Source organism: Chinchilla lanigera, unplaced genomic scaffold (assembly GCF_000276665.1).
Source record: "Chinchilla lanigera isolate Chin_1 unplaced genomic scaffold, ChiLan1.0 scaffold00036, whole genome shotgun sequence".
Classification (NCBI taxonomy): Eukaryota; Metazoa; Chordata; class Mammalia; order Rodentia; family Chinchillidae; genus Chinchilla; species Chinchilla lanigera.
The window spans coordinates 2,254,268-2,272,298 of record NW_004955437.1 but is presented as its reverse complement, the minus strand read 5'-3'; the positions used below and the strand labels follow the sequence as shown (position 1 = coordinate 2,272,298).

The 18,031-nt window shown below is 54.8% G+C and overlaps 1 long non-coding RNA gene and 1 pseudogene across 1 annotated transcript; both read left to right on the top strand.

The window, feature by feature from the left end:
* LOC102011588 overlaps positions 1-8,214 on the top strand; it is a 35,005-nt pseudogene extending 26,791 nt beyond the window's left edge.
* Positions 8,215-12,734: 4,520 nt separating this feature from the next.
* On the top strand, positions 12,735-17,417 carry LOC106149064. Its single transcript, XR_001234998.1, has 2 exons — positions 12,735-12,813; positions 16,350-17,417. It is a non-coding gene; the product is annotated as an uncharacterized LOC106149064 (long non-coding RNA).
* Positions 17,418-18,031: the final 614 nt, after the last annotated feature.

The window sequence follows — 18,031 nt, the reverse complement described above, 5'->3', positions numbered from 1 at the left end:
AAGGCTGGAGGTGGCTTTCAAGGTCAAGGAGGGTCTGCTTGGGGCTGAGGGGGGTGGTCAGGCGAGCAGCTGCTCCACACTCCCCTTCCCAGGCCTGGTTGCAGGCCCAGAGACTCACCCACCCCTCTGAGAACCATGTGCGCAGAGAGACCACTGGAAAGGGCAGAGAAGATGGGAAGGGCCTGTCTTCCCAAGGAGCCGCCCTCACGTCCCACCTAGGACACTGGAAGCAGATCGAATCCACCTTGAGTCCTCGGGCCCTGCTTTGAGCACTGCCCACCCCAACACCGCGACGGTGGCCTAGAATGCCCTACTGCTACCGGGCCGCCTGAAGCTTGGAAGGGCGGAACTCCCCCCTTCTCGTCCCCGTCCTCCCCGTCCTCTCCTCCCCTCCTCTTCTGCCCTCTCCCACTGGCTCTGGCCTTTTTTTCCCTCCAAAACCAGCGGTGGTTGAGATAGGAGCCAGAGGAAAGAAGGGTGCCCGGCTCCTGCTTGTGGGCTACCGAGGTCGCAGCCCAGCCTCGAGGGCTCCCAAAGACTTTCGAAGGCAAAAGAAGGGAGAAGCCACTCCCTGTGCGTCACCCTGCAAGCAGCTCCTGCTTCCAGCCATGCCGGAAGGCCCTTCCCAAAAGCGACCATACAAGCAGCTCCAGGTGAGCTCCTGACTCCGAGCTCATCAGAATCACAAACTGGCGACTGCCTGGGGCAGGTCACAGGGCCCCAACATACTCAGTCACATGATAAAGCACAGGGTGCATCAGAGCAGGGACCCTAGAATGTGAGGTTCAACCCAGAAGGGGAACCAGCAGAGGGCCAGGTGGTGAGGTGGAAGGAAAGGTGTCCTGGAAGTCTCGGGAGTTACTCTAGGGCATTAGGCCTCACCGCCACCTCCCTGCAGGCCCACCTGCCCCGCGGTTCTATACCCTGCCCGCGAACTCTTCTTGCCCTTGCTTCAGGGTGACCTGAGGACAAAAGAAGCCACCAGAAGGGCTTTTCTGGCTAACAGAATCCGCTAAGCCTCAGGGAAGGGCCCTGGCGGCTCTGTTACACCTTCCCCACGTATTCGGAGCAACTTCAGGCTTCCCTGTTCCTTACAGACCCCTCTGCCCCCTACGATTGCCAATGTTCTGGCCCTCTCTGGCCTCTGGGTTTCTTCTCCACTTTCACAGAGCAGATGAGGGCTGGAAGCTACAGCTAGTCCCAGGGCAGGCGCCTCACGGTGGCAGGGAATGGCTCGCCCCAGCCTGGTGCCTCTCCACAAGAACCCGGATGCCCAGGAAGGCAGACACACCCATCTCTCCACTGCGTGCGCCCTCCCACCAGCTCCACTCCTCAGCTCTCCCAAAAGAGAGAGGGCTGCTCTTGGTTCAGTCTGTGCCAGGTCCCCAAACCTCAGGCCAGGCCTCAAGCTCAGCACCCTCCTGGCTTGAAGCCACATCATGAGAACCATTCCAACCCTGTGTCCTCAGAGCCCTGCCCTGAGCCACAGAACCCCTTCCTTCCCACAGGCATCTATCAACAAGCCAGAGGACTTCCCTGCCAGGGCTGGGAAGAATGTAGCCTAGCACATAGTAGGCGCTCAATAAATATTTGTCAAATTCATGAATGTGCAGCTTGGGCCTTAGCCTCGCTGATTTTTACCTCTGCCCCAACAGCACCCGCCTAGACAGCTCAGCAGTTCCCACGAGGAGAAGCCAGAAGGCGCTCAGAATACATGGGGAAGGTGGGGGTGGGCTACAGAACTGGGAGGGCCGAACCCGGGCACTTTGCCATTGGCCCCTGACGGAAGCTCTCTGGTCACACGTCACATTCATTGTCTACACTGGGGGCAACCCATCAGATGCCCCTCTCTTGACCCCTCTCCAGCCTTGGAACAGCAGGACCTTCACTCTCTCCAGTCTTGAGCTCGAGCTCTGCCGAGGGAAACGCGTGGCACCTTCAGAGCACCCTGCTACAAAGTCGCGGGCAACCGCTCACCGGGCTGCTGGGGGCCACCGACGTCAGTCTGCCAGCCCCCTGGCACGGTGTTCACCGTAGCTATCAGGGCCCTGTCCGCTTTCCTGGCCCTCTCCCTTCCAGGTGGCCGCGTGTACTACGGGCTCACTGACAGGATCCTGGGCCATGACCATGAGCTTCCTTCCACATCCTCCATCTGCGCACAGCCCCCTCGTCCCCAGTGTGCTCCGCATCCTTGTTTTAGGGTAATCCCCTGCCTCGGCTTTGGGGCACCCACGGCCCTTCTCACCCCAGCTGGCCTCCCACTCAAGAGGCCCTGTTGCCAGTGTCTTGTTAGTTCCGCTCTCTTCTCCACCCACCCGGCCTCCGTCCTACAGACAGAAGCCGTCCCTCAGCCAGCACCCTATCTCAGCGTTGCCAGACCCGGGAAACTTCCCAAGGACCTTTGCGGTCTGTTGAGGGCTTGCCTGCCCCTCCTGCTTCTTCCCCGTGGAAGTGGCCCAAGGCATCTGAGCTCCCAGAGGGCTGGAGTCTCTTCACCGTCACATCCTAGAGCCTTTCCTTTTCCTTTTTATTACAGAAGAAAGACGATGTCAGAGGGGCTGTCCTTGCAGCCCAAATCCCATTATCCAGAAGCAATAGCATCGACAGAGACAGAACGCATCCTTCTGGACCTTTTTCTGTGCACAAACACAATGTAGGTGTATGTGCACAGATGAAGTTTGTTCTAAAAACACAAACAGCACACACTGCTCTGTAGCTGGCTTCGTTCCAGTGAACATGCCCCCGTATTTCCACGTTAGGGGGGAGCGCACACGCCGTCACACTCTGCGGAGGTGGCACTATGCCCCATTTTATGGAAGTCCCCACGAGTGTGGCCACTCCTCAGCTGGCCACCCCCGGGGGTGTTTCCACTCTGAAGTGCGCAGCGCTGCCATAACTTCCTTGCATGTGTATCCCCACAAAGCCACGAGTCTTTCTGTTGGGAAGAGTCCCCATAGTAGAACTGTTTTCCACCCCGAAATAGCAGTGCAGTTAAAGGGGCCACTCCAGCTCACGTGAGCTCCTGCTCCAGCTGCTGTGAGCACCAGCGTGCAAGGCGCCTCTGCCCACGCTGGCCTGATGTCGGCCGGGGGTGGCTTCCACGGCTCTGCAGGCCGCTTCCACCTCCAAACCCCGCGTCCCTTGCACGACCCACACATACCTCCTTTGGTATACTCCTTACTTCTTTTTCTCAAACCTCCTCCCGGGCGCCCCCTGCCCTGAGCCGTCCTCTACCACACCACGAATGCAGGCCCTCCCCGGCTTCCTGCCCCCAGGCTCCTCCATCCTTTTCATGCTCATGCCTGCACGGCCTCTGCCCTCCTCTGCAGCTCAGTCTTCTTTCACGGGCCTCTGAGGAGCGGAGCAGCCGGGCAACTCGCAGGAACTGCCCGTTGAAGAAGATACTACGGCTGAAAGCGGGGGAAGGGAGAGAACCACAGAGACCCCTTCATTCATGCTTTCTGCAAATATTTATTGAGTACCTATTAAGTGCCAGAGAGTCTGGGGACAGAAATGGGGAGCTGCCCCAGGTCAAGTCAGCCTGGAAGAGGAGAGAGACCCAGGTGTGCTTTCAGACTATGCTAGGTGCCACAAGGGGTGGCTCAGGGACACGTCCCCGACAGCTGTGGGCAGAGGCACTGAGCTTGAGAACTTGAGAAAGGAGAGGCTGTGGTACAGCAGGTGCAGCACGGATGGCCCGGCACGGCAGAGCACGAGGGACACCCCAGACTCCAGAAGACAGGATGAAGTTTGCTCTTTAGCTGAGGCCTTGGGAAGCCTGGGCGAGGGTGGGTGCAGGAGAAGGTGAGCTGTGTGCTTTGTGAGATTCCTGGGCTTGACCTCGCCCACATTTCCAGCCACAGGAAATAGCAGCAGAAAAATATTCTTTCCAATGACCGCCCCTGTGAAACTCCAGGGCTTTGGATTTCAAAGAAAGAGGTACTCACCCCACCCCTGCTTCCTTCCCTATTGTCCCCTCAGTTATACCTTTGCAGATCCGAGACATTTCTGCAGCTGAATACTCGGAATCTTCCTACAAGTCACAGGAGAGAGAAAGTAGGTGTGGCGGCCTGCGGGAGGCTGCTCGACCACAGACCTATCTATTCCTCCGGCCTGTCACACTGGCCCTAGACCCAGGGGCCCTTCCCACGGGGTCTTGGGGCAATGCCTGCCCCTCAGTTGAGGGTTTCTAGTTTTTCATTCACTAGTGTTTTCTGCTCTTGGAGTCTAGGCATCTCTGAATAGAGGCCAAGGAATGCTGATCCTTTTTAATTAGAATTTTTTTGACAGTCAAAAATGTCACTTTGGCCACTGGGCTACTAACAGTGTCCATCTAACTTAAGTCTCTCCTGATGGCTCTCCCACTCACTGCTGCCTTGTGCAGCTACTCACAAGCTCCTAGAGCACCAGCCTAAATGGTGGAGCAGGTAACACAAGGTCTGGAGCCCAGGCACCCCCAGCCTTCTAACTAGCGCCCCCCGCCCCACTACCTGCAGCCAAGGGACTCCCTTCCCTGGCTTTCCGGGAAGGGGCTCCTGTCCTCCAGGCCAAGGAGATTTAATACCCCCAGTTCCATGGAGGCAGAGCTGTGTCGTGAGGCAGCCCATCCATACATCTCAAGCCCGATCTTCTGACTAGCTCAGGCAGTGCAAGGACAAGCACACCCAGTAACTAGGGAGCTCTTCAAGCAAGAAGCCACAGTTTCCATCCGCATGTTAGCGCTGCGGACAGTTCTAGGTCTATGGCACCAGCTTCAGGAACCCTCAGGCCCATTCACACCAAGTATCAACCATGAAGCCTCCCCTGCACAGAGCCGAGGGGCTTGGCCAGAGCCAGGTCTCTAACTTTGACCTCAGAGAGAAGAGGGGGAATTCTGGGAAGGAAGAGCCTGCCTGAGATACCAGCCCTTCTTGGGGATTTTGGTTCTGAGTGAGTGGAATAAGAGCCCAGAAACTATACTTGTTCAACCTAGGGGCCTCTGTATGGTTCTGATCCATTTCAAAACCTCTGACCAGAGGAAAAGGACAATTGTGTTGGAGAGGAGAGTGTAAATTAAAGCCAGGTTCTTTAGGAGATCAAGGCTTTCAAGAATGAAGCACTCAGTAGTACCTGCCGGAAACCACGTACGGGGTAAGCTCTGGACTCTTGCGCCTGTGCAGACCTGGCTCCCAGCGGAGCTCTCCCAGCGGACAGGCCAGCTACCGACCTTGCCTCCGCCAGGCTGGACCCAGTTTAAGGTCCCAAGTGGTCTGCGTGCCAAAGGAGAGTGTGCCTAGTGAGCTTGGCTCATGAACACACCTGCCGGAGCCCTCTTCCGCCTGGAGGTGCAGCCCCGCCAGGGTGGCAGCACCAAGGATTAAGGGGCAGAACACCCCGGCAGCTTCTCTATTCCAGTTCTTTTGATCAGTCCATGTTTGCAGTATATAATGTTTTCATTCCTGCGTGGAGCTGGTGTGTATACACAACGCATTTTATTTCCTTTTCTCATCCCTGTTCCCTCCCTTCTGCCCCTCCCTGCATCTCTTGATCCCTTCCCATTTCCAAAAGATCTGTCTCCCTGTTTCCTTTTATCTTTATTTTCCTCTTTCATTTATTTATGCTTCGGGTTTCTCCTACAAGAGAAACTGTGTGATATTTAAGCTCGTGTGTCTGATTTATTTCACTTAACATTATGTTCTCAAGGTGCATCCATTTTCCCGTAAATACCTCAAGCTTATTCTTCTTTAGGGCAGAGTAGTACCCCGTTATGTGTAAATGCCACGTTTTCTTTATCCCCTCAAGTGTCCGTGGGCTATAGGCTGCTTCCAAGATTTAGCTTCTGTGAATAGTGCTGCTTTCGTAAATAGGGATATGCAAGGATCAAGACTTGCTTCTGATTGCAGGGGTTCAGGTGGTTACGGTGGTGGCAAGCTTGACTTCTGCCGAGGTCCAGGACCTCCACCTCTCCACAGTCATACTAGCATCCCCCACTCCTTTTATAAATGGGGATTGGACCTGACAGCCCTCGCCCTCGCTTCCCTTTGTCCTAGGTTACCTGACCGCCCTTCCCCTCGGGGCCCTTTAGCTGAATCCATGCGCACTGCAGTTTTTCAGTCCTTGGTTCTCACCACTGCCTCTGGTCACCGAGCCTTTGGATAGACACACAGCCATGGAGCAGCGTTTGTTGGAAAAGGCAACTCTCCTTTACGGCCTGTCTCTGCTCCCCGGTACTCAGCAGTCAAACAGGGTGGGCTCATCCTCCTTCCCAGGGGCCACACTGTAAGGTTTCCACCGTGAACTTTCTCTGGGTACTGTTATTGTGCCAGAGAAGAGATACCGGTGTGTATGGAACTCGCGCTGCACCTCTTTTCGGTTCCCGGAGAGCTGTGAGATTCCAGGTCAGAGAAGGCAGAAGAACTTGCCCCCCCGGGGAGCAGGGAGGGGGCTGCCCTCCCTGGAAGTCAGCCCTTCCAAAGTTGAAAGCAACGGGGATCTGCTAAAGAACCCAAAACTCCACAGGAAACTGCTGGGAAGGGGAAGAAGGGCCTGGGAGTCTCTGGAACCCTGGAAACAAGCAGGAGGGCTTGCTTACAGGGGTGGGGAGAACCGAGTATGCCCCTAAGGTCTTCCCATCTCTGGCCCCCTGACTGCTTTCCATTATCAGAGGCTGCAGCCCGGAGCTGGAAGTTTTAATTGCCCAGAGTGACGAACGAACGGACAGGCCCAGTCAGAGGCTAGAATGTGAACATCTGGTAGCCTCGGGTGCTAAGGAATCTGAAGTCTACATCTGGAATCTAAACAATTCTGCCACTCTGATGACACCAGGAGCTGAGACACAGATGCTGCGCTCTGTGTTGGCCTGGCATCCTGCCGTTACCGTTCAGATGGTCCTGGCCTTGGCGGAGGACAGATCGCCAATGATCCAGATGTAGGCTTTTTGATTCCTCACCTCTCTACCCTGTGTCCTGGAAAACCATGCCCTGCGGATTTGGGCAAGTGCTTGGAGTGTGGCAGATCCTGAATCGTCACAGAGCTGTGGAAAATATGCGAAGATTCTCTGCTCTGGCCCAAAGACGGGAGAGCTGCTCTGTGAGCCTCCCACCCACACACAGCGGTGCTTTGACATTCAGGGGTGTGCCCGTCTTCTCAGTTACTTCCTCTGATGGGCGAACTGGCGTTTCTTCCGTCGTGGGAGGAACAAGTGGACAGCCTTTTGTCATCGTTACCGTGTGGGAATCGATCGCTTTGGCACAGGGCAGCCCTTTCCACCATTTCAGATTCCGCAGAAGGCTGGGCACCAAAGTACGTGCCGGCCCCAGTAGATCCCAAGACCAGTCAGTGCTTCCTTTACATCTAAGGGCAAGCTGCTTATCCCTGAGAGTGTCAGAGTGCCGTCTCCCCAGGAAGTGAGCAGCCAGGTGGCGACCGGAGAGGATCTCTGCAGCCGCTCAGCTCAGCTGCAGCAGGTCAAGTAGTGGCAAAGAATCATCATGCACTGCCAGGAAAAGACTGATGAGTTTGAGAAAAATGTATGGTCCTTTCTGAAGGTAAACTTTGGGGATGAAGCTTGTGGAAAGTACCTTGAGCTTCTCAGATGCAGAAAAGATGTAGGAAAAAGAGTTTGACTTGGCCTTGAACAAAGTAGATGAACAAAATCCAACGTGGCTCTGGAAGACTAACCAAGTAGCACAAGGTGGTGGGGAAGTGAAGGGAGCCCTGCCGCTGAAGAACAGCTCTGGGGAGAGCACGTTAGGGAGGAGCAAGAAGAAGCTGAATTTTTGCCCTCAGCTGAAAGACATTTAAAATCTCTGTCAGTGGGGATATTGATTGTTTAATTACTCAGGCTCTGCTGACCAGTGCTTTTGAGAGTGTTCTTGACCTTTGTTTACATGATAACTGCATGGCCGATGCCACTGTATTGGGCACAGCAAGTGGACAAGAACTCTGGGTTTGAACGCAGAAAAAAATACTTTGCAAAACCCCCAAGCAAAATTACCCAGCTCCTTGCTGCAGTTGTAATGAAGAACTAGAAAGGGAGGGTTGAGCCTTGTGATCTTCAAAGCTGGAGAGAGGCTTTAGCTACCTGGTCATCGTACACTAAACCGGTTGCCTTTCCAGCCCGGTGTCATCTCCTAGGCATGAGCCAGAGAGTAAAGGGAGACAGCATCACAGACTCAGGCACGCCTTTGCTCTGTTTGTGCAGGGACTGCAGAGAAACCATGCATGGTGGACTAAAGCTGTACAATGCCCGCAAAGCCTGGACATATTGGAGGGTTCTTTTGGTTGTGAAGATGCGTCAAGTATGCGGATGTGTTGGCAGCCCAAGGTGGAACTGGCGGGGCTGGGGATTTAGCTCAGCGGCAAAAGCGCCTGCTCTGGCAAGCGCAAGGTCGTGAGTTCGGTTCCTGGTACCGGAGAAAAACCAAAAAAACAAAAACAAAAACAAAACAAACAAACAAAAAAAGGTGGAACTGGCTTCCCGACAGCACCAGCCAGCCAAATATCAAGCAGCTTCATGACAGGCTTTATAGAGCCCCTGGAGAGCCTGGAACAGGACAGCAGTCACCAAAAATTCCTTCTGAGAGGCTGCAGCATCCAGGCAGGACTGGGCCCGTGGCCGGTCACTCACATGAGCCAAGGGCTCCAACTCGGTATCATCCTCGGTATCATCCACGATAGAACTGTCACTACCACCGCTGCCCGGAAGCACAAAACTCCTGCCCTCCCACGCCAGCCACCTGCAGCCTCTCTCTGACACAGACCCTCCTTCCTCTGCCTGTGGGGGAGACCCTTCCAGACTTATGTGCTGCCTCCTAGAACAAGTCCACTTCCGGCTGCCAGGGAGCGTGCTGCGTCCCAGAGAAGGGGTCCCAGAGCGGTTGGAGGGTCCCCTGCTCCACACAGACCTCCTCTGCCCCCTGGTGATTTCTTTTGTCTCTGTATTTTCTTGCCCATTATGATTTCCCCACTCTGTGAATAGTATATTCCCTGGATTCCACATAGAAAAGCTTCATAAGGTGTTCTGACCAACACGGTTTTTAAAAGCTTGGTGTAAAAAATTGCATCTGGCCGTGCGTAAAGCAGAGCTAAGAGAAAATCTCTTTCTTGTTTTCCATAGTTTACCCGTGTCGATCAGATTAAAATGTGTAATCTTAAAAAAAGAGTTGGAAGGTTTCCCTGACACCAGAAGTTGTGTCCTTCTACAAGCCTAGGCTATGGCTATTTTCAGTTCACCCCATGCTTGCTGAGGGCTCCTCGGCTTCACCCCCATTCTGTGCAGGCTCCTCCTCCTACTGGGGTTCCAGTTTATCTGGAGACAGAGTCTAACTTGGATCTGGAGAGAAAGAAATGTTAGCTGTCCTGTCCTGCCCTGCCCAAGAGAGACCAGCCAGTGTCAGTCATTGCTGTGGGGAAACCCACCCAGGGAGACCTGAGCCCTTCTTGTTAAGATGCCGGACCTTCCGGCCAACCTGGGCTGCAGGATTAACTCTGCCCTCTCTGGGCTGTCCTCGCCCTCTGTCAGGGAGCCCACGGCAGCTCCAAGGCCATAGCAGGCCACTAAGCCCAGGCAGCTGTAGACGCCACAGCCAGAGCAGAGTGGCAGTGGACCAAATGGGCGATGTCTCCCGTCTTTGTGCCTTCTGTACAGTTGGGGACAAGAAGGGAGAGGTGAGCTCGCCCCAGGAAGTGCTTCTTCCCTGCTCTCTGCCCGCCCCAGCCACCCTGGGTTCAGGAACTGCGCTTGGCAGGGGAAAGAACAGCAGAGGTGTGTCTGGAAGTCCGCAGAGATTCATGCTCCCCAGAGCCCATGGACACCAACCAACCGTTAGTTGCTCTCCAGCTCAGCTGCTCTGGGCAGTGAGAGAGTAAGTCACTGCAGCGCCGCCCTGTGCCCGCTTCTGACCTGCCTACCAGGGCCACGGTCAGGACGCCCTGGTGGCTCTGCAGTGGAGCCTCGGCCATCTGAGGGCAGAGCCTCCTCTTTATTTGGGGGGCTGGAGAGGAGGTGTTTGAGGGTTTGCTTTTGCCCAGATAGCCAGTAGTGCTATCCTTGGACTCCTTTTGAGGTGAAATTCTCACTGTCCTGTATTCGAGACTAGGGTTCCTCTGTGGCTCCTGAGGTGAATCTTTGCTAGAAACTTGTACCCAAAAAAGGACAAAGGCCAGCCCAGCTGGAGATGTGGCTTTCACCTCAGGAAGAAGCCAAGGAGTCTGCAGGCGGCGTGGGCTCACGAAGACAGCATAAAAAGGACGTACTTATTACAAAGAGCCCACTTCCCCATCCCACTTCCCCTGCTGCACAAGGAAAGGCCCATCAGGTGCTCCTCTGTGCCTCCCGCAGTGTGGCTCGTGACCCAAGTGGGAGGGAGGGAGACGCTTGCGCGCCCCTCCCCCATGGGGCTCGGGGGCTGTCTCAGCGTAAGCTCCTGACACAGTGTCCTCACACCTAAAACATGACAGTGTCTGCTCTGGCCTTGGTCATTTGCCACTGCAGAGACAAGAGCCTGTTCCCTGTCCCCAACACAGATGTCTGCAAGAACCACCGTTCAGAATTCAGTCCCGGAAGTGTTTGGAGGCCCAATTCTGCGGTGCACCCTCTGCTCTCTTATGAAAGAGCTCATCTTTTGGGAGTGGAAAAGCATCCAACTAGGGGCCTCGCCTGGCCACCTGGGCCCTCCTTTGGTCTTCAGGGCCACTCAGAGAGAAGCAGTCACATACACATGGCCTCTAGGTATGGCTTGTGACAACATCAGTGTTCAATCCACCAACACATGGGGACACTCCCAACGTCAGAGCTTGAAAAGTCATCCTAGTGCCTGTGAGACCCTGTGATCAGGGAGGGCATCAAGTTGACTTGGGTCCTGGCTGGGCCCTAGGGGCTCTGATTCCTGGGCTTTGTTGGAACCAAAGGTTCTGCCTCAGCCAGGAACAAAGATTAGATGCAGACAAGCACAACACGTGGGGCAGGGTGGGCCTGGGGAGCTAGCAAGGGCCCAGGCAAGGAGCAGCTCCAAAGGAGACTAACACCCAGGGGGTGCCGGGTCCCAGCAGTGAGGGCAGGACCTTGGCTTCTTCCAAAAGGAAAGGTTCTATACACTCTGGGGACCATCGTGTTCCAGCACGCATCTGGTCACCCCACCTCAAAGATGTTCTCCTCTTTCTCTAATCTCTTTGGGCCAGGCAGGCAGACTCATGTGGCTACCATGGTCCCTTCACTTTATGAAATTAGTGCAGGCTGGTTGGAAAAGACTATAGGGGAAACAAGGAGGTATGGGGGCGGCGGGGGGGGGGGGTGGTTACTGCCATGTCCGTAGACCACCCACCCAGCGCCCATCCGGAAATCCTCATAGCTCAGGGGGAGAACTTGCAGCTGGCCCTGAGGTTCCTGGAGCCACGAGCTTAGGTAAGCACGAGGACAAAAGGGGGGCGGCTTCACCTGCATTCCCCAGTAGCTCAAGCTCAGACTGCCCTACATCCATGGATTCGTGCATGCATCCCTCAGCTTCCAGGCCCCACAGTTCCCAGCCCACTGCTGATGTGGATCTCATAAACACCTAAGTATGTGCAATGCCAGTGCTAACTCTGGGCCAGGACAGTGCCGGGGGCGGGAGGGGGGGGGTCTTCCTTATTCACTGCCCAGAGGGAGCAGGCCCTCCAGTTGGGAAAGCAGATGAATGACAAGGGGAGGGGCTCCCCTCTTGCCTTGCCTGCACCCCCAGAGGCTGCACAGGCCAAGTCTTAAACCACGGCTGATCTGAGTCTCTGCCTGAGCCCTGTGAACGTCTTAGAGGTGGCCTGGCCATGGCCCACTCCCATTCACCCTTTTCTCCTGGGAGCTGTCGTGAGCCGACTTCTCATCGCCTCTGTGCTCTGGCCACAAGGAAGCCCTCCTTTCCCGATGCTCATGACAGGGAAATTACGGCATCAGAAAGCGCCTGATGGACTTTAGTCCTGTCCACCCAAACTCTTGGTGCCCGAGGTCAGACGCCACGGGCTCCCTCTGGATTGGTCTGTGAGTGTCCTTTCTGAAGATCACAGCAGGGAGCCACCTAAGCCCCAGACTGCCCTGCCTGCTCATCCTGTCACCCCGTCCAGCCCCGGCTGGTACCTGTCCACTCCTGAAGTGTCACAGTCCCTGGCCCTCAGCGCCCCTCTCCTCGATCCTGACCCTCCCCACCGCATTCCCAACACAGAAGCCCCCTTGCAAGGTCACTTCTAGGGGACAAATCACAGGTGTTCTCAGACACCCCCAAAGGTCCAAAAAGGTCAAAATTAACACCCGGAGGGAGCAGGGTCTTTGCTGCCTTCTTCCATCTGGGGCCCGCATCCCACATCCCCGGGAGAGAGGCCTCGGTGTCCTGCCACGCGTCCCTGTCCATCGCCCTGTGTCCTCCAAGCGCCCACCCGGGCCTTGTATGTGGGCCGGAAGCCCCGAAGACCAGCGGCTCCAGGCTCCCTCCGCGCGTTCCCTAGGCCCTTAGAAAGTTCTCCCGCATCCCACCGCTTCCTCCCGAACCCACTGCTCTGACTCTTCTGGGGATGGGCGGTTGGGGGACGATTTTCCCGCTCCCAACCCGCCCGCTGCACAGGGAGCCGTTAGGGGCGGCCGTTGCCGTGGCCGTGGCCGTTGCTATAGTCTCGGCCCCACCCAGGCCCCACCCACCTGCCCCTCCCCCACCCGCCCCGAGGCCCCGCCCCCAAGGAGCCCGGCTTGGTCGAGGCTTCGGTCATTCTGATCATTCCCCTCTGCTCTTGCGGACGTGAGCGTCTTTGGACAGCCGCCCTGGGGACTAGGACAGGTTTAGCACTGTCCACAAAAGTCTCTCATGTCAAGTATGCTGTCTTGTGGTCAGGCTGAGCGGCCTCTCAGGCCTGGCTTTGCAGAACGGGAGTCTTTGCCTACTTTGAAAGGGTCTCGGTGACCTGCCTAGAGGGAATGAGATTGTCCCTGGGGTCAAAAACCTCTTGGGGAGACAGGGGCTTAGACGTCAGCTTCCGCAGTCGTTGGGTCGGAAGGACTGGACAGCCCCTGACCTAGGGCTTTGAGGGGGTAGGACAGAGATGGAGACAGGATAGACCCAAGACCTAGTCTTTTTAATGTCCTTTTTCTTTTTAGAAAAGGTTCTTTGTTTTTTATAAGTCCAGGTTTGAAGTACATACTGAATACACTCATTCTGGGGAGTTACTGCACACACATGTGGAATCTTGTTCCTTAAGATGTATTATTTTCTTGTCAGTTAGCTTGAAAGGCCCACCAAGAGCCCTCCAGCACTTTTGCTTTCGGGGGCCACTTTAAAGAGGAAATCTAAAGCCTGAAGACCCCCAAGTCCCTGTTTCTACGAGTTCCTGCCCCAAGTGCAATAGGAAATGTTCTGTGCTTGTCTGTCGACTGCAGGATGTCCCTGTGAACCTCTGGCCTGTACCTAAAACTTCCCTAACCACAAAACCTGATACCTTCCGTGCCCACTGTACCCAGACCCCTCGGCTTCCAGCCCTCAGAGGATGACAGCACCTGCTACACTTCGCCTCTGTAAAGAGCTTCTGCAGAATCCCTCTCAGCACCTCCTTTGCCCTCCCAGATTAAAACAGAGCTATAAAACCCCTTTCCCCAGTGCTTGGGGCCCAGAATTTGGAGAACTTATCTCCTCTGGGCCAGAGCTGGTTTAATAAAGAGCTTGGTTTGCTCCACCTCTTTGAGCACCAGACACTTGCAATTCATGATTCCCACAACAATTTGTGTCCTGAATCCTCTTGATCTCCCTAGGCACCTTGAATTCAGACGACGGGCTCTGCTTCGCCACCGGCGGCCTCCCCAGCAAGGGCTGGCTGGGCTTTGGAGCAGAAGTGGAGGGACTTCCCTGTACAGTGCGGCCATGTTGTGATGGTCTGAACGGGGGGCTCTTCTCCGCCTGTGCGCTCCTGTTACGGTGCTCAGCAGCTAGGACTGCCCTCCGGGAAAGGGGAGGTCTCAGACCAGACTGGGTGCTGAAGGAAGGGCTGGGCCTGAAAGGGGCTTTTGGCCGGCTGGTGATGGACTTGCAAGCCACACCACAGGGGGAGCAGGGGGAAGCGGGGTGGGTTGATGGAAATTCACATTCTCCCTGCTGCTGTTCTCAGAAGAGCGGATTTCCTATCCTTGGAAACCGCAGTGGCCTCTTTGGGGAGGGAGGACTAACTAAGCATCAGTACTGGGTAACTAGGGAGTAGGGGTGGCAAGGCTCTGGGGAGGCCCTTAGTGAGAATACAGGAAGCATGCGCAGCTGTGGAGCTTCCGCGAAGGCTCCTCAGCGGGGATAAGCTTGGGTTTTTTTTGGCTGTTGCCCCCTTGGCAGTAAAAACAGTGGTGTTCAGAGAAGAAAGTCAGGGGCTCTAAACACAAGCCCAGAATGGGGTAGGGAGTAGCGGGGAGCTTGCAGGAGCCTATATTTGGTATTTCTGGATGATTTTAGTCAGCTCCGTTGTTTCTTTGCAGTTAAAACCCTTAAGACAACAGGGAAGTGGGAATAGGAAGACCTCACAGTCCTAGCTGTTGAGGGGAGTCCAGATCCCTCCAAAATAAAGTGGCAGAAGCCTAGGGCTTGCAATACAAGCAAGCAGGTGTGGGGGTTGGAGGAAGAAGGCTGAGGTGGGTGTCCAGTGGGGGCGGCAAGGCCCTGTGGGAGTGGGACAGGGCAGGCCAGGCTCCTGGGGCAGGAGGCAGGGCTTGCCAGAAGGTTGGGAGGGAAAGACAGGAACTTGGTATTTTCACCTCTCTGCGATATGTCCATGAGCTTTTGGACAGCCTGACCTCCCCAGCTGGACTGCATGAGCTTAATGAGTGGGGCCCTGCCTTATTTTTTATTCCAGATAGCATTTAGCTGAGGGCCTGGCACACATGTCGAATTTTATTTAAAGTATTTAATTTACCGGAAGTGGTATATTTACAAGTTCATTCTTACAGATCTCAGTTTACTCTTTTTTCCCAATCATTTTAGAGGGATTCTCCCAGATCCTCTGCTGGCTAAGAGAACTGATTTCACAGGACTCAAACTTCCCTTCCTGAATTGTCAGAAAATGGGACTTGCTGCCTTAGTGGGCCACTGAATTTTAGAGTTACCCTTGCCTCCTAGGAAATGTGTTTGCACGTCGGGAGTGGGTGACGTGCTGTACAAACGAAAGGCAGTATTACCGTTTGGCACACAATGTCTTAGATTGTAATAGCTTATCCTCAGCCGGAACCTGGCAGGGTAACATTCAAATAAGCAGAGTCAGTGTTGCCAGCAGTTCACAGCTGGATGTGGGAGATAGATGGGGAGATCGGACCAACTCCTGAAGTGGGATTACAGACACAATCCTAGGGCCAGGCTCTCCCAAGGCGGTTCCCATCCTGAGACACAGCCCGCATCTCTGTCCAGCCCCCCACTGGAGATGTGTCGGACCTGCTATCTTCTAAGAATGGGGCACTCTGACTGAGGTTGCTCAGTCTCCCCCCAACTTCCTGTTAATGATTCAGATTGCTCTGCCAGAGATAGCCTTGCCTCAGGGCAGCCATTAAGAGCACCACCTCCTGGTTGAAGAAGCTCAATTTAAAGTGCTTTTGGGGTTTAAAAACAGAGGGACCTGCACTCTTGAGGATTGGTAAATTGTAAAAGTCCCTCCCCAACTCCTCCCTCTTCCTTTCTACCAGTCCAACCTCTGACACAGGAGCTGTTCCAAGAATAAACAGCAGAAAAAAAAGAAAATGAAAAGCATATATTGCTTCCCACTGTCCCCCAATGTTAAACGCACACATACACACAGTTCAGCACTTGTGTGTTTCCTAAGGGAGACGGAGTCATAAGGGGGGGGTGTCACATGATGGTGTATGATTTTAGGGGCCCTCGTTCAAATGGGAATATGAATTTATTTGAATAAACATATAGCACGGCCCTGAAAAGAAAGTTCTGGCATTTGGCTGGCCAGCCACGTCACACCCGCTAGTTCGGACGGGGGAGTCTTCTCCAGCCCTGTGACTCACCAGGGAAGTTGTTCCTCTGAATTTTGGAAGTTATTTTTTTATAACCTAAACCCAGACAGTGGCAAGTTCAGACTGTACGCCAATCTCCGCAGTTGGGAGTGCTCCCGGAGGGGCCAGAAAACTCCATTCCTAGGCGTCCTGGGTCTCCTTGACCCACCTCTCTGAGACAGCTACCTGACAGGGTGAAGGGCAGGCCCTGTCTAGTTAACCCTCTTAATTTACAGATAAGGAAACTGAGGCCCGGAGAAGGCTATCTTTCTACCAGCCATGCATCTGCCACCCTTTTCTCTGCCTGGGCCGCAGGGTCTTTTAGCTTGAATGACAGCAGCTCTGCCTCCTTCCTCACTCCAAGTCTCTCCCTTCCCTTTTTCAGGTTGTTTTACGAGTGGGGGCCAAGCTCTCTCCCACCCACCAGCCCTCCACCCTGCTGGGAATCCTGTGACTCCTGTCCCCACCCAGCTGCTTCAGTTCATCAGCATCTGCTGATTGCTTCTTCATCATCTCCTCGCTGCCAGGCAGGTGGCAGCCAACGTCCCACCGAAAAGTAGATGCGGGAGAGCGACCCCTGACAATTTACACGAAGAGTAGGACTGGGGGACCAAATCCTCTTCTAGATGAATAATGACAGGAGAGACGACTTTGCCAGCGTTTTGCTTGCCCCCTAACCAGGATCCGAAAATTCAGTCAAAAATGTTAAGGCTCTCAGGAGCATCGTTCGAATCTTCCCTCCTGCACTGACCTCATTTGAAAGGCCAGCATTTCATGGAGAACAGAACCGCCGTGCGTGTCGCTTGACAACATTCTCTCATTGGTCAGGGGCTCCTGCCACCTTCGGATAAAGACCTGGTGCTTTGTGAATGTGCAGTGGCACCGTCCAGGTGTAACCTGGCGGCACAGAGGGACTCTGTGATCTGCTTCAGCCCTTTCACTTTACAAAGGGGGAAACTGACACTGGGTCTGAGGAAGGTCTCTCTGCCGGGGCAGCTGAGTGGTCACAGAGCTGGGACTAGACTGTAAGCCTGGTGCCTCCCTTCAGGACCCCTACTTCCTGCCTTTTCCTGAAGGTAGAACTATAGGACTTTGACTCTGGAGGATCTGCTGCTGCCCCCTGGAGTTGCCCCAGGCCCCAGGAGTTGAGGACCTTATTCCAGATCCTGGCCCCCAAGTTCACAGGCACACGTGGAGTCAGAGCATGACTTCCCTCCAGGCACTCGAGGGCGAGCCGGGCGGCCCCACTCTCTGGTGTCGTTCCAATTGCTGGCTCTGATGCTTCCTGCGCCAACAGGTGGCCACGGAGCTGACCCCCAGCGGCCGCATCAGTCGCCAACAATGTGAGCTGTCGACAGAGAAAGATAAAGACCAGGAAACCGTTTCTCACGTAGTTGGCCCAGAGCAGAGAGTAAATTGCCAGAAACGGCCTGGAAGAGGCTGTAAAAGGAAAGTAAAACGGGATGGTAATTTATGACGTGCAGCAGTAAAGGGATCTGGGGAAGCGGAGTGGCCAGCGAGGTTCATTTCCTCCTGCTCGGTGGAGGCGTAACCACACGGAGCCTGACTCCCCGGATTCTGGAGAAGCTCTTGCCCCCCACATTGAAATGGCAATGTCAAGGTGGGCTGTCTTCTGGACCCCAGGCAGCGCTCAATGCCCAGTCTTCCTTTCTGGAACCCTTGTCTGGGGCCCTGGGCCCCCAATGCTGAGAATAAAACCCTTGTCCATTCCACAGCACCTTGCAGGTACAATATACCCTTTCCCACCTGCGTGCTCATTTAATCCTTAGGGAAACTGAAAAGGGCTCTCTCTTCCCAGAGGGTCCTGGCTCAAGGTCATACAGCTGGTCAGTGGCAAATCCATGACCTAGACCCAGGGACCAGGAGTTTAAAGACCAAAGTCTTTCTCAACCCCAGCGCCATGCCTGGCAGAACCAAAAGGGGTAGGCCAGAGGACATCCCTTTCTCTAATCCAGAGACCATGAGGTGGAGGAGCAATTCCAGGAGGAGGCCAGCAGAGCCCTTGCTTTGAGATTCATGCACTATATTTAGGCCTCCCTGCTTCTC